This window comes from Dromiciops gliroides, chromosome 1 (genome assembly GCF_019393635.1).
Source record: "Dromiciops gliroides isolate mDroGli1 chromosome 1, mDroGli1.pri, whole genome shotgun sequence".
Lineage (NCBI taxonomy): Eukaryota > Metazoa > Chordata > Mammalia > Microbiotheria > Microbiotheriidae > Dromiciops > Dromiciops gliroides.
Window position 1 is genome coordinate 260,043,425 of NC_057861.1, and position 15,152 is coordinate 260,058,576.

The following is a 15,152-nucleotide window of genomic DNA, read 5'->3' on the forward strand; positions in this document are numbered from 1 at the left end:
ATGGGTGTTAGGTAGATCTTCAGAGTTGTTTTAAATTGCATTTTACTAATTATTAGTAATTTGGGTCATTAAAAATATGTCTTGGGGACAGCTAGGTGGTGCAGTGGATAGAGCACCAGCCCTGGATTCAAGAGGACCTGAGTTCAAATCCGGCCTCAGACACTTAACACTAGCTGTGTGACCCTGGGCAAGTCATTTAACCCCAATTGCTTCACCAAAAAAAAAAAAATATGGTTTGTTGATAGCTTTTCCTTTAGGAACTGTTCATGACCTTTAACAATTTATCTTTTGGGGAATGTCTTTGAGCATTTAGTGTCTTGCCTTCTGTGTTCTAGCTCCATCCCCTCCTTAATGCCTATAGGCTTCTGGGTGTCCCCTTTTGCTAATCTAGGATAGATGATGATACTTTGTTTCTGTCTTTATTTTTTAATCATTATTTAAATTTGGTGGGTTTTTTTTTTTTTTTTGCTTTCTCCTTCTTACATGTAGGATAATCGGGCTATTCTTTTCCTTTCCACTGTGTTGACTGACGTCTTGTTAAATGCTTAATATTAGTAGAATGAGTTGAACTTAGAAGATAATACTTGTGATTGCTATGGAATTCAAATCAATTCAATTAAGGAAAAATTTATTAAGTGCCTGTTATTTCCAAGGCATTATGCCAAGTCCAAGAATTAAAAAAAAAAATTAAATAGTTCCTGCCCTCAAGGAGTTTACATTCTACTGAGTACTACAACATGCACAGTGGCAAATAAATAGGATTAAATACAAATTAATACAAAGTAATTTTGGTGGGGAAGAACACAAATAATTGTAGAGAAGAAGAAAGGTCTGATAAAGGAAGTGTTACCTGTAGAATTCATATAGAAAATTTAAGGGAATCATTGTATGTGTCATTATGAGTGTGGATAATGTACAAAAGAACATCTGGATTATCTTAAGAACACAATATATTTTGAATTGCTATTATATTTGTACACAGTTAATACTGTTGCAATTGAGTTTTATTTTGTAGAGTTTTTATAACATCTTAAGATTAAAAGGTAAAAAGAAATTTAGAGACCATTTAGTATGATTTCCATCATTTTTATAAATTTTATTTCATTTTAAAGCTAAATAAATGTTTAAAGTACAGAAATGTTAACTAAATCATCATGTTTATCCTCAACACATATTTTATTCCCTTCTGTATATAAAATATGCATTGTATATGGAAGGGCAACATGTGAAAAGTTTCTAATGCCTAGCAAAGAGCATTCTACACAACATCTAATAGATGTTTATTGGTTTGAAGTTTATAGAGAAGTAGGAAGATAATCAGTCAAAATACCTTTATACCTGACAAATTTATCATTAAAAAAACACATTCTACTTACCTTCTAGACCCCAAACATATTGTTTCTTGGACTGCTGACTATTTCTTATTTCAATAATTCTCTCTTCAGCCAACATTTATCAAATGCTTATAGCATGCCAGGTACTCTCCTAAGGGCCAAGGAAAATACAAAGATAAATAAAACAAAGCCAAAGCAGCAAGCACAATATCTAGCAGGGAAGATAAACCATGTACACAAGCCAATCTAGTACAAAATAGAATATAAATTCATAAGATAGTGATCAGAGCTGTGCAGTAGAAAAATTAATATGGCCTAGGCATAAGATTAGGGATTCAAGGAAAGGTGTATTGTCTAAGTTCTCACTCTACTTGACAGAGCTTCCAAAGGAGAAAGTGAAGATTCAGGTTTTCCTCTTTCCTTTTCCAGATGCTCTTGATTCTGGTAACCATTTAGGTCTATGGTCCATGCTGACTATGCCTCTCATATAGTTAATATCTCATTAAGAACTCTAATTTTTATATTAGGTTACTGTATTATGCTAACCTTTATCAAAGTGCTGATAGTTGTCTGACCTTTCTAGCTAGTGATGATCTCAAATGTGGCTCAGGACTCACTGAGTAGCACCGATTTGAGAGGGTCAGTAAATGCAGATGGCAAAGTTTCAGGAACAGGTGGAATTTCAAGTACTGTGTTTTTCATTTTACTTGCAAGAAGTGAATGTGAAGTATCAAAGTTTTTTGTTGTTGTTGTTGTTGTTGTTTTTGTTTTTGTTTTTGTTTTTGTTTTTGTTTTTTAGTGAGGCAATTGGGGTTAAGTGATTTGCTGAGGGTCACGCATCTAGTAAGTGTCAAGTGTCTGAGGTCAGATTTGAACTCAGGTACTACTGATTCCAGGGCCGGAGCTCTATCCACTGCGCCACCTAGCTGCCCCGAAGTATCAAAGTTTTAAGATCATTTATTTAGCTTTTATTTTTGCCTTTAGTCAAAATGAAATGGATTTTGTGATTTTATTTGGAATTCCATTCTTCATTTTGTTGGATTCTTCCTATTTGTCGAGATGGTTAATTTAAAAATTCAAAAAACGTAAAAGATAAAGTTAAAGGAACACCTATCTTCTCTATGTGATCAGGCTCTTAATTTTAATTTTTTTTCTACCTCTACCCAGTCAGGTTGTGAACAATCCCTAGGGTAAATTTTCAGTACAGTATGGGGGCATCTGGCTATATGTCACTCAGCAAGGTTAATGGGAACTATGTAGCTAAATCCGGATGCTGCACATTGAAAAGTTCTCTCCAAATGTCTAAATGCTTAGGGCTTCAGGGAATCTTCAGCTGAGGAAATGGCAATGCTATTCATATCCAGACATTAAAACAAAAGTTTTATTTAATATGACTGTCAGGTTTTGGCTCCTCTTTCTGACAGACCAACAGAGCCTTTGTAACGCTCTCAGCCAAACTATTTGTACATTATGACTTGCCTAGGGATAGCTTCCTCTGTTGGGATTTTTTTTTCCTGTAGTCTCAAAAAGGGGTTGTATGCAAAGTAGAAATCTAAAACATAAAAGGAAAAAGAATTGTTAGGTAACCAGCAAGGCTATTAAAACAGAAGAGACAGCAAAAGTCTCCAAGTGCATCACACCAGATTCTGGTATTTTGTTATTTTGTTATTTAGTTCAGTTGAACTGGAGACAATATTCATAGGCTTTCATATGTTAAAAGAATTTTCTTTTCTTCCTGAAGAAAGAAGACAGAGACAGTCTCTACTGGAAAGAAAACCTTTGTTAAGGAAGAAGTGATTATATTTCAGGAGAATGTAAGCTCTTTGAGGGCAGTGACTGTGTCCTTCCCCAACCCCTTTTCTTGGTCTTTGTTTCCTAATACACTGTCTGGAACAATAAAGATGCATAAAATGTAGGTGCTTTAAAAATTGCATATTGAGGGGCAGCTGGGTGGCACAGTGGATAGAGCACTGGCCCTGGATTCAGGAGGACCTGAGTTCAAATCCAGCCTCAGACATTTGACACTTACTAGCTGTGTGACCCTGGGCAAGTCGTTTAACCCTCATTGCCCCACAAAACAAAACGAAACAAAACAAAACAAAACAAAACAAAAACCCCAAACAAACAAAAAAAATTTTTCAATTGCATATTGGATTGAATCAAAACACCCATACTTCTCTCTATAGTTGTGACTGTTCAAATAAGGGACTAATATTTTGGTTAAGGTCTATTCATTTGGCTTAGAGGAATAGGATAGAGTGCTGGATCTGGAGTCAGGAACAATAGAGTTCAAATTCTGTCTTAAATACTTAGCTGTATGACCCTGGGAAAATCTCTTCACTTCAGTCTGTTTCAGATTCCTTATTTGAAAAATGGGGATAATAATAGCACCTACCTCTCCGGTTTTTGGGAGGACAAAATTACATCATTATGAAGTGTTTTGCAACCTAAAAGCTAGTTATTACAACCACCACCATCATCACCATCTCCACCACCACCAACACCACCACTACTACTACAGTAGCTAGGTGGCATAGTAGAGTCAGGAAGACATCTTCCTGAATTCAAATTTGGCCCCAGACACTTACTAGGTGTGTGACCCTGGGCAAGTAACTTAACTCTGTTTGCCTTAGTTTCCTCATCTGTAAAATGAGCTGGAGAAGGAAATGGCAAACCACTCTAGTATCTTTCCCAAGAAAACCCCAAATGGGATCATGAAGAGTCTGATAAAACTGAAAATGACCAAAGAAAAACAAATACTACTACTGCTGCTGTGGCTACTACTACATGGAAAGGATTAGGTTGTTGTAATGAAAGAAACAACAACATTGTATTTAGAGTGAAGTAACCAGGATGAGCCCCAGTTCTGTAACATACAAGCTGTTTGACTGCCACTAAATCTGAAACTCAGTCTAGAAGAGTTTCATTACAACATGTTGCTTTTCCCTTGTGCCCCATATGAAATCAAGATCTCAATTCCCATATATTCAGTAACTGCTACTATATTTTTCCTTCCTTCCTGCCTTCCTTCCTGCCTGTCTCCCTCCCTCCCTCTTTTTCTCCCTTCCTCCTTTCCTCCCTTCCTCCCTCTCTTCCTCCCTTCCTTCTCCTCCTTTCCTCCCTCCATTCCTTCCTTCCTTCCTTTCTTCCTTCATTCCCTCCCTCCCTCAATCCCTCCCTTTTCCTCCCTCTCTCCTTCCTTCCTTCCTTCCTTCCTTCCTTCCTTCCTTCCTTCCTTCCTTCCTTCCTTCCTTCCTTCCTTCCTTCCTTCCTTCCTTCCTTCTTTCCCCCAATCTGTGCCTCTATACTTTGACTCAACACTCTTGTCTTTTTCCTTTACTTGGTGGTGACACCTAACCCTTTCATCCTGGTTTATCTTTTGCATTAATGGAACCCACATGGTTTCTTTTTTTTTTTTCTACTAAGCGACTCTGGTTGTAGCTGTTGGTCTGTATTCCTTGTAACCTGTTATGTTCTGGAAACCTGGCTCAGCTTCTAGCCATGGCCCCTTATATGCTACTAATATCCCTAATCTGGCACTAACATCAACAAGATAATTGATGGTTATACCTGTTTTATTGAAAAAAAAAAGTAAGATTATGCTTGTCATTTAATTCACTCTCAAATCCTGAGAACTCTTCTCTAAGCTCTATTGGCACTATGACAGAAGCCTCTTGAATTTCCAAAGCTTTTGCATATACCAATACTGTCATTTAAACTTTTGTTCCACTATTATTCAGTTTAGTACATTGCCAAATATGCTACCTTTCATGTGTTCAAAGATTTCACCCCTGGCTTACAATCAGAATGACCTGAACTTTCAATGAATTAGTCCACATGTAGTGATACTTATGGAAAACATGTCTCATACCCTTATGCATGGTTCGCCTTGTGAGCAATATTTGAGGTAGCTTCCTGGGGGTAGAAATTCAATCTAAGGCCACAGAACAAAATGAAGGGGAATGCCCTCTAATATTAATAATGATAGCTAGCATTTATATAGTACCCACTATGTGTCAGGCACTGTGCTAAGTACTTTTTTGGGGGGGCGGGGCAGGGCAATGAGGGTTAAGTGACTTGCCCAGGGTCACACAGCTAGTAAGTGTCAAGTGTTTGAGGGCAGATTTGAATTCAGGTACTCCTGCATCCAGAGCCAGTGCTTTATCCACTGCACCACCTAGTTGCCCCAGTATTTTTCAATGATAGTTTCATTTGATCCTCACAACAATCCTGGGAGCTAGGGATATTATTATTCCCATTTTATAGTTGAGGAGACTGAGCTGGACAGAGGTTAAGTGACTTGCCCAAGGTCACATTTTTAGTAATTATCTGAGGTCAGATTTGAACTCAGGTCTTACTGACTCTAGGCCTAGTGCTCTGCCTACTTCACCATCTAGCTGCTCCCTCAGATCTCATCCATTTGACTTGCAGCTGAAACCTCCTATTATGTGCTATCTTCTCCCATTAGAGTATGCACTCATGTGTCTTATCTCTACTATTTAATATCATGCTTTGCATATAGTAAGTGTTCAATAAAAGCTCATTCATTCATTCATTCTTTCTGACAAGGAAGTACCCAAGCTCCAAGAGACCTCATACTTACCACAAAATGTGTTAGGCTTCCTATAATCCTTCTTTACCAATGACATTTCTTTTTAAGCCTAAAGCCAGGACTTATATGGAATCACTCTAAAGCAATAGGTAGACTAATGTCATATTATCTAAAATTTCAGTTCATACATATATAACTTGTAGATGTCACACAATATCAAGGGCTTTTTCCTTTACTTGGTGGTGACACCTAACCCTTTCATCCTGGTTTATCTTTTGCATTAATGGAACCCACATGGTTTCTTTTTTTTTTTTTCTACTAAGCGACTCTGGTTGTAGCCTGATAGTATAGTACCAACTCTTTGAACGCTCATTTGGAGCTGTTGCATAGTTCTTTCTTTCGTGTGTCAGTAATCGCTGTTAACAGGAACAAAGAAGCTGAATCAATGACTGAATATATACAGAGATGGTAGTCCTAGTTTTTCAGAATAAGATCCTTTCTATACATACATTCCCACAGGTTACCACATTACCAATGTGGGAAGGAACACACATATGTAGGAAATACATTTGAATGGACACACACACGGGGAACATGTGTGGCCAGGATACCTTGTGCCTCTGACACCACAGAGCCACCAATATCCTCTGGTGATGTTATTGTACTGCTTTCTTTTGGGCATCTCTGCTGAGATGATTTCTGCTACCATCTGCTGGTCTTCAGCTGCAGTCTGCTTTATATGCTGAGCTACCTTGACAGTTGCTAGGATTCCATTTCTGAATAGGTAATAGTCAAATAGCTATAGAGCCTAGGATGAGTCTATGTTTTTCAGATGAAAATCTCAATTCAGAAACCCAGTCTTCAGGTATTTAAATCTGGGTTTTTTTGTTTGTTTGTTTTTGCATGTCATCTCAGCTACTTGGTAAACTCTAAGTCTTACCTGAATTATGGTGGAAAACAAAACCTTTTCATTCTTATAATGACAAAATTCTTATAAATGGTTCAAACAAATCATGTCTAAGAGCTATGCTTAAGCCAATCCATAAAAGACTGGGGAAAAGCTGTAGTAAGTTTACTCATTTCAATAGAAGCCTCCTAGGCCTTCTCCCTCCCCTCCCCCCATACTTTTTGTATAGCATGAAAATCACAGATCATGGGGACTAGGCTAGATGAAAAGTTCTGGTGACCTGTTCCCTCCACATAAAATAGATTTGTTCAGGTTGTTCAGTCATTTCAGTCATATCTGACACTTCATCACCCTCTTTGAAGTTTTCTTGGCAAAGATACTAGAGTGGTTTGCCATTTCCTTCTCTAGTTCATTTTACAGAGAGAAAACTGAGGCAAACAGGGTAAAGTGACTTGCTGAGGGTCACACAGCTAGTAAGTGTCTGAACTCAGGTCTCCTGAGTCCGGGGGCTGTACTCTATCTACTTTACCACCTAGCAGTCTACCCCTTCTTAATACCTGCCACCAAAACAGCTATCAAGATACTACTCTAACCATAATTTGATTGTTAGAATCAAATGGTTGTCAACAATTTCAAGAGATTTCAAATCATTCATGTTCCTTATATTTTTCAGAACAGATATAAAGTATCTGGGTCCAAACTCTTCATTATTAATTTAAGTATTACATGTTCTTTATCCATAAAGGCAATCTTACCAGTTAGTTTAAGGTATCCTGTAAAAGATCATTTTGTCTTTACTGTTTCTAAGAACATCTTGGAGATACATGCTAAGAGTCTTGGAGTTCTGGAACCTTTCTGCATGCTTGAAGTTTGAACAGCTGCGAATGGAGAATTGTACTTCCTTCTGGGGTGCAAAAAAATGCCCAACAGGATCTGACCTCTTAATCCTATTATCAAACTGTATTAGCAAAAGAATTTAATTTAAATAATACCAGTTTAGACTCTAAAGATTTGAATGATGAATGTATAATGCTCTCAGTATCTCTGGCTCTCAGCAGAATATCAAGTTGTCTTAAACTTCCTATTACACTTGCTAGGGACTTTATGCCAGAATGATTTTTTTGCAGCCTGCATTAAAAATCTCTGCCAGTTGAAGAGCTTTTATTTTTTTCAGGCCAGTTAAAATGCAAATCCTATTTCAATGACTTTCAGTCTTCTCTGTTGATTAATGGGCATTTAAACATTTACCTGAAATCAGTTAGCAAGAAAACACAGAATTCATATATTTGTAGATTTGGGGGGATTGATTCTATACAACATATTTCTAATATGGTTTTTATCTACTCATGCTCTAAAAATGTCATAGATAATAAATGTTTCTTGAAATCACTGCAAAAGAAAGTACCATGTATATGTAAAAGAAAGTTCTAATTACAAAAAGAAATGGAACAGGGTAAATATTAGTCAAATTTATGGGGAAAGATGATTATTTGAACAGTTAAACAGAAGAGAATGATAGGATCACAGGGATCTGGAAAAATTCAGAATCATAGAGGCAGCTAATAAATTTGATATAGGTTAGCAACATCAGAATGTGGAAATTAGATTCATAGGGGAAAATAAAGGTAAAATAAAAAGTTAATACTATTGATAATACTTTATAGGAATATCTCTTTTCAGAACAGAAAAAAATCAATGAGATTTCAACATATCATAATATCAACTCTTTTTTAAAAAACATTATTATTATTATTTTTTGAGGAGCAAATGAGGGTTAAGTGACTTGCCCAGGGTCACACAGCTAGTAAGTGTCAAGTGTCTGAGGCCAGATTTCAACTCAGGTCCTCCTGAATCCAGGGCTGGTGTTTTATCCACTGCACCACCTAGCTGCCTCCTCATAATATCAACTCTTAATGGAACTTGTGGATAACTGAGGCTAAGTGCCAACTCCTTGAACAATATACTGACTCTGTTATGGTTGTAGCCTCAAGGTACGTGCCCTTGTTTTATTTTGTTTTGTAAAATTTTAAATGTAACCAACAGCAAATAAGATAAACATTTCCATTTATAAAGCAGAACAACTAAAAGAGGATTGAGCATGTAGTTGTAAATATGCACCGTGAACATGTAGCTTGCTTCTCTAAGAATATAAGAAATTCAACTTTATATTAAAGCTCTTCCTTATCTGTGTTTTCTAATATATTTCCTTCTGATCTCTTCTGGTTGTTAAAAAAAAAAAACCTTCAATGACCCTCTTTTCTTGCTTGTTTTTTCTTCTGGTAACCCTATTACTAGTCCTCCTCCCCAAACCAAACCTCCCCTCTCCAAAGTGAAAGAAAGAAAACCGAAACCCTTGTATGAAAAGTGCATAGCCAAACAAAACAAATCTCTGTATCGACCATGTCCAAAAATACACGTCTCATTCTGCAGCTTAAATTCATGACCTCACTGACAGGAGCTATATAGTATGGTTTATTACCAGTTCTCTAAAATTCTGGTTTATCATTATATTGATTGGCAATCTTAAATATTTTTATTCCCTCCCTCCGTCCCTCCCTCCCTCCTTCCTTCCTCCCATCCTTCCTTTCCCTTGCTCTTTAACAATTACTTTACACATTCTACAAATCAACCATGGGATCTTCTTCAATCATTATCATAACTGGGTATCATAATGAAACCTTTTCATTTCCTCTTTGAAAAACCTATTCTTTAAGCTGTGTCTACATAGTTGATTAGGAGACTTTTTCAATAGTACAATGGGGATGAGGGCCTGAAGTAGGGTGGTGGTTATATGAATAGAGAGTGTCAAGGAGATGGTAATGACAAGATTTGGCAAATAATCAAATACATAGGATGAAAGAGAAGTCAAAGATGACAGAGATAGGGCAGTAATGGTTTCATTTTTATCTTTGTATCTCTAGCACCTACCACTATGCTAGCCATATAGTGGGTACTTGATAAATGCTTGTTGATTGATTCTAATAGTGGGGCAGCATCCAGGGAAGGAAGTTTGATCTGGGGAGTCACAGAGAGCACGGGTGGAACCCTAGGTCAGCTTGTTGTCATGCCTGCTCTTTTCTAGTAGCATTGATTTAATTTCTATTCCAATAAAAGAATGTGAAAGTGGCAAGAATGAAGGCCAAAGTAGGATACATGCCAGCAGCACAAATTGCAAGATGTAAGAGTGGATTCTGGTCTCCTCATTTCAAGTTCCATTTAAAAATAGTATTTTATTTCTTCAAATTATATGTAAAGATAATTTTTAGCATTCATTTTTACAAAGCTATGAGTTCCAAATTTTTCTGTCCCTCCTCCCTCCCCTCTCCTCTTCCTAAAAGGTTGAGCAATTTGATATAGGTGATATGTGTGAAAACATATTTCCATATTAGTTATAGTTTTTAAGGAAGAGACAGACAAAAAGAAAAAGAAAACTATGAAAAAAATTAAAAAGTGAATACAGTATCTTCTGATCTGCACTCAGACTCCATCAGTTCTTTCTCTGGGTGTAGATAACATTTTCTATCATGAATACTTTGCAATTGTCTTGCATCATTGTATTACTCAGAAGAGCTTAGTTATGTATGGTTGATAATCATATGTTGCTGCTATTACTGTGTACAACATTTTCCTGGTTTTGCTCACTTCACTCAGCATCAGTTCATGTAAGTCTTTCCAGGTTTTTCTGAAATCCACCTGCTCATCATATCTTATAACACAATAATATTCCATTACACTCATATACCACAGCTTGTTCAGCCATTCTCCAATTGATGGGCATCTTCTCAATTTCCATTTTTTTTTGCCATCACAAAAAGAGCTGCTATAAATATTTTTGTACATGTAGTTCCTTTTCCATTTTTTGTGATTTCTTTGGGATACAGAACTAGTAGTGTTATTGCTAGATCAAAGGGTATGCATAGTTTGGTCACCTTTTAGGCATAGTTTCAAATTGCTCTTCAGAATGATTGCATCAGTTCACAACTCTACCAACAGTGCATTAGTATGTCAGTTTTCCCACACAAGTTCCATTATTTCTATTTATTAGCTATATGACTTTGAACAAGCTTTTTGAGCTTCATTTGCCTCATTTGTAAAATGGAGATGATAATACATGTACTCCTAACCACATTTATTCCTTTTCTCTTTTTCATGATTACTATTGTTAACTGTTTCCCTTCCATCCTATTCCCTTCCCCACGATATTTATTCTATTATCCATCTTCTTTCATCCTATCACTCTTCAAAAGGGATTTGCTTCTGTCTGTCCCCTCCCCCACTCTACCCTTCCTTCTTTTGCCCCTCTCTCTTTATCCCCTTCCCTTCCTATTTTCCTGCAGGGATAGAGAGATTACTCCACCCAATTGAGTGTGTACCTCCTTGAGCCAATTCTAATGAGATTGAGGTCTTTGAGCCAATTCTGATGAGTGTTAAATTTATTTACTGCCAAGATTAAATAGATTACTCCACCCATTTGGGTGTGTGTGTTAGTCCCTCTTTGAAGCAGCACTGATGAGTGGTCTTTGAGCCTTTTCTGATGAGTGTAAAATTCATTTACTGCCCTACTCCTATCCCATCTCTTTCCCCACTCCATAAGCCTTTTCCTGTTTCTTTCATGTAGGATTTCACCTCTGCCCTCCCCCCTCCCCCAGTGCATTCTCTTCCCCCCTCAACTTAACCCTAAAGATGTCATCACCTAGCTAGGTGACATAGTCGACAAAGCATCTTCCCTGGACCCAGGGGGATCCCAGCCAAAACCTGGCCTCAGACACAAGATAGTTGCACACTGTACGACCCCAGGTATGTCCCCGAACTCCAATTTTTTTATGGTTCTCTAGGGTCTTGTATTTGAAAGTAAAATTTGCCATTCAGTTCAGGTCTTTTCATCATAAATATCTGAAAGTCTTCTTTTTCATTAAAGTTTCATTTTATCTGCTGAAAGATTATGCTGAGTTTTGCTGAGTAGGTGATTCTTGGCTGTAGTCCCAGGTCCTTTGCCCTCTGGAATATCATATTTCATGCCCTCTGGCCCTTTAATATAGATGCTGCTAGATCTTATTTTAGCCTTATTGGATCTCCACAGTATTTGAACTCCTTTTTTCTAGTTGCTTGCAAAATTTTCTCCTTGACCTGGGAGTTCTGGAATTTGGCTATAATATTCCTGGAGGTTTTCCATTTGGGATCTCTTTCAGGAGGTAATTGGTGGATTCTTTCAATTTCTATTTTGCCTTCTGCTCCCAGAATATCAGGGCAATTTTCTCTGACAATCTCTTGGAGGATGGTTTTTAAGTTCTTATTTTGGTCATGGTTTCCAGGTAGTCCAATGATTTTCAAATTATCTCTACTGGATCTGTTTTCCAGGTCAACTGTTTTTCCAAGGAGATATATCATATTGCCCTCTATTTTTTTATTCAGTTGGATTTGCTTTACTGTGTCTCGATTTCTCATAAGGTCACTAGCTTCCATTTGTTCAATCCTAATTCTTAGGCTATTATTTTCTTGAGAGAGCTTTTCTATTTCTTTTCCCATTTGGCTTTTCAAACTGTTGACTTTTTTCTCATAACTTTCCTTCATTGCTCTCATTTCTCTTTCCATTCTTTCCTCCATCTCTCTAAATCTTCCTTCTATCTCTCCTACTTTCTCTTCAAAGTCTCTTTTGAGTGCTTCCATGGCCTGAGACCAATTCATATTTTTCTTTGAAGCTTTGAATGTTGGAGCTTTGACCCTGTTATTATCTTCTGAGGGTGTATTGTGGTCTACCTTTCCCCCAAAGAAGTTTTCAATGGTCTGCTGCTTTCTCTGCCTACTCATCCTGGCTATTTCTTGGGTTTTAACTCCTTCTTAAAGTGTAACGCTGCTTCCAACACACACTGTTTGAGCTACAGCATGGTCCAGGGAGTAATTGGGCTCCTTCTCAGGCTACCTGGCCTGTGAGTAACCACGGCCGCTTTCTCTTTGACCCGGAAAGAGAAGTCTTTTTTTTTTTTTTTTGGTGAGGCAATTGGGGTTAAGTGACTTGCCCAGGGTCACACAGCTAGTAAGTGTTAAGTGTCTGAGGCCAGATTTGAACTCAGGTCCTCCCGACTCCAGGACCAGCCACCTAGCTGCCCCTAACAGAAGTCTTATTGAACTTTGATTCTCTATGGTCAGAAGCTTGGTGTGCCTGTGCCCCTCCCCAACTGGGCCACCACCCCTTGATGCAGCCCACTGGTTCAGACCCAGGGCGCTTTACCCCAATTCTAGCAGTGACTGCCTCCACTTCACCCCAGCCTACCACTGAACCCTCTCACCAATCCGTGATTGGAGTCTCGGAAGCTGCTGGTGCTGAAGACTGATGGGAGCTGGAAGCACTGTCCATGGCTGGGTCCAGACTGTGGGCTGAGATGTTCAGCCTGATCAGTAGGTGATCAGAGTTGCCCTCTTTTGCTGAGAAATAGTCTCACTCTGTTCTTATGTGCATTAGGCTGCTCTGGTTTTGTTTTTGTTTTTACCACCTCCCCTTAATACTTCTAATCTTTCTTCCTGTAACATGCAGATTTCATTGTGGAATATAAGGTTAGCTAGCTGCCAGAATAGTACTTTTATATTACTATCTCAGCCCCCTACTTTCTCTCAGTAGGATGAATCAAGTCTTCCCCATCTACACCTGTCCCCAAACATGGGCTATCTCAGAGCTAAGACTTTCCTTCTTGTAGTTGCACTCTCTCTCCCCCACTCCATCTTTGGTTAAGGGTAGAGATTTTGCCTAAGGAGTCTATATTATTTTCTCTACTTTTCCTCCTCTCTCTCACTATAGTAGGGGTTGTTGTTTTTTTTAGGCAATATCTTGGTACAACAAAAGGTTCACTACATTAGAGTTGAAAGGGAAAGTTCAGAATCAGTTTTAAGTGCTTCCAATGGGATGCTTCTAGAATTATTAATAAAACAAGAAGTTGACGTTCTCAGAAGGCATCTAGACACTAAGCTGGAAAGAAAACTCCCAAGCCAGTTAAATTCTGTGTAGCCAACAGTATCATCAACATTGAGTGTTGACCTACTGTGACGGACTATATTCTTCTCACCAATGCAATGGTACAGAAGAGTTCCAGGGAACTCATGATAGAAGAGGATCTCCAAATCCAAGGAAAAAAAAAGAAAGAAAGAACTGTGGAGTATAGATGCTGATTGAACCATATTATTTCTTTTGTTTTGGGTGCTGTTGTTTTTTTTCTTCTATTTTGAGGTTTTGCATCACTGCTCTGATTCTTTCTCTTGTAACAGGATTAATGCAGAAATAGGATTAATGTTATTATGTGTATATATATATATGTGTGTGTATATATATATATATATGTATATGTATAGAGATATATAGATATAACCTATATCAGATTACCTGCTGTCTAGGGGAGGGGGGAGGGAGGGGAGGGAGGGAGAAAAATCTGAAATTGTAAAGCATGTATAAACAAAAGTTGAGAACTATCTTTACATGTAACGGAAAAAATAAAATACCTCATACATTAAAAAATAAATAAATAAATTCTGTGTAGCCAAATAGCCTAAGGCCTTTTGTACTCTCCAGATGCAATAAAGGAATTACACATTTCTTGGTCAACCAAAATTTGTGTGGAGAAAGAGTAAGAACAATACAAAGGAACAGCACAGAACATAACAAGGAGATAAATCATAAATGGATGATTAATAAAGAAACAAGCATACAAAGAGAAAGCAGAGTTGGAGAGAGGTGAAATTTCCTTTTAGTTTTCATAGAGGGATGGGCTCATAATGACATAGACTTTTTGTTTCTTCTCTCCATTCTGTGTTTGTTCTTTCCTGATCTTTAGTGAAGTATTAGAGATGGAATAAATCTGTGTGCTTTCAAAACTTAAAATAACCAACAGAAGTCCAGTGACAGGACATAGAACAGACTGCATAGCCACTACAGCTGAACAGGGGGAGGAGCAGATAACAATGTGATCCAGCCCAGCTGTGAATCAACCTGGCAGTCAGGTCTTTAAAGCAAGGAATGGGTTCATGTAACAGCTGTACTACATTTGGGAGTCAGCTTGATGGAAGAATGGTTTCTCAGTTTTCTTTGCTGGATCCTTATCCAGGTCACTTCTACTAATTATAGGTGTCTCACAGGGTTATGTCATAGGCCTTCTTCTTTGCTTGGTGATCTCATCAGCTGCCACGGATTTAATTATCATTTCTATGATTCTCGGATCTACTATTCAGCCCTAACCTCTCTGCTGACGTCTCATCTCCCATACCCAACTGCATTTCAGATATCTGAAACTGGATGCCCAGTAGATGTCTTAATCTGCATGTGTCCAAAATTGAACTCTTTATCTTTTCCCCTTGAGTACCTTCCCAGGCAACC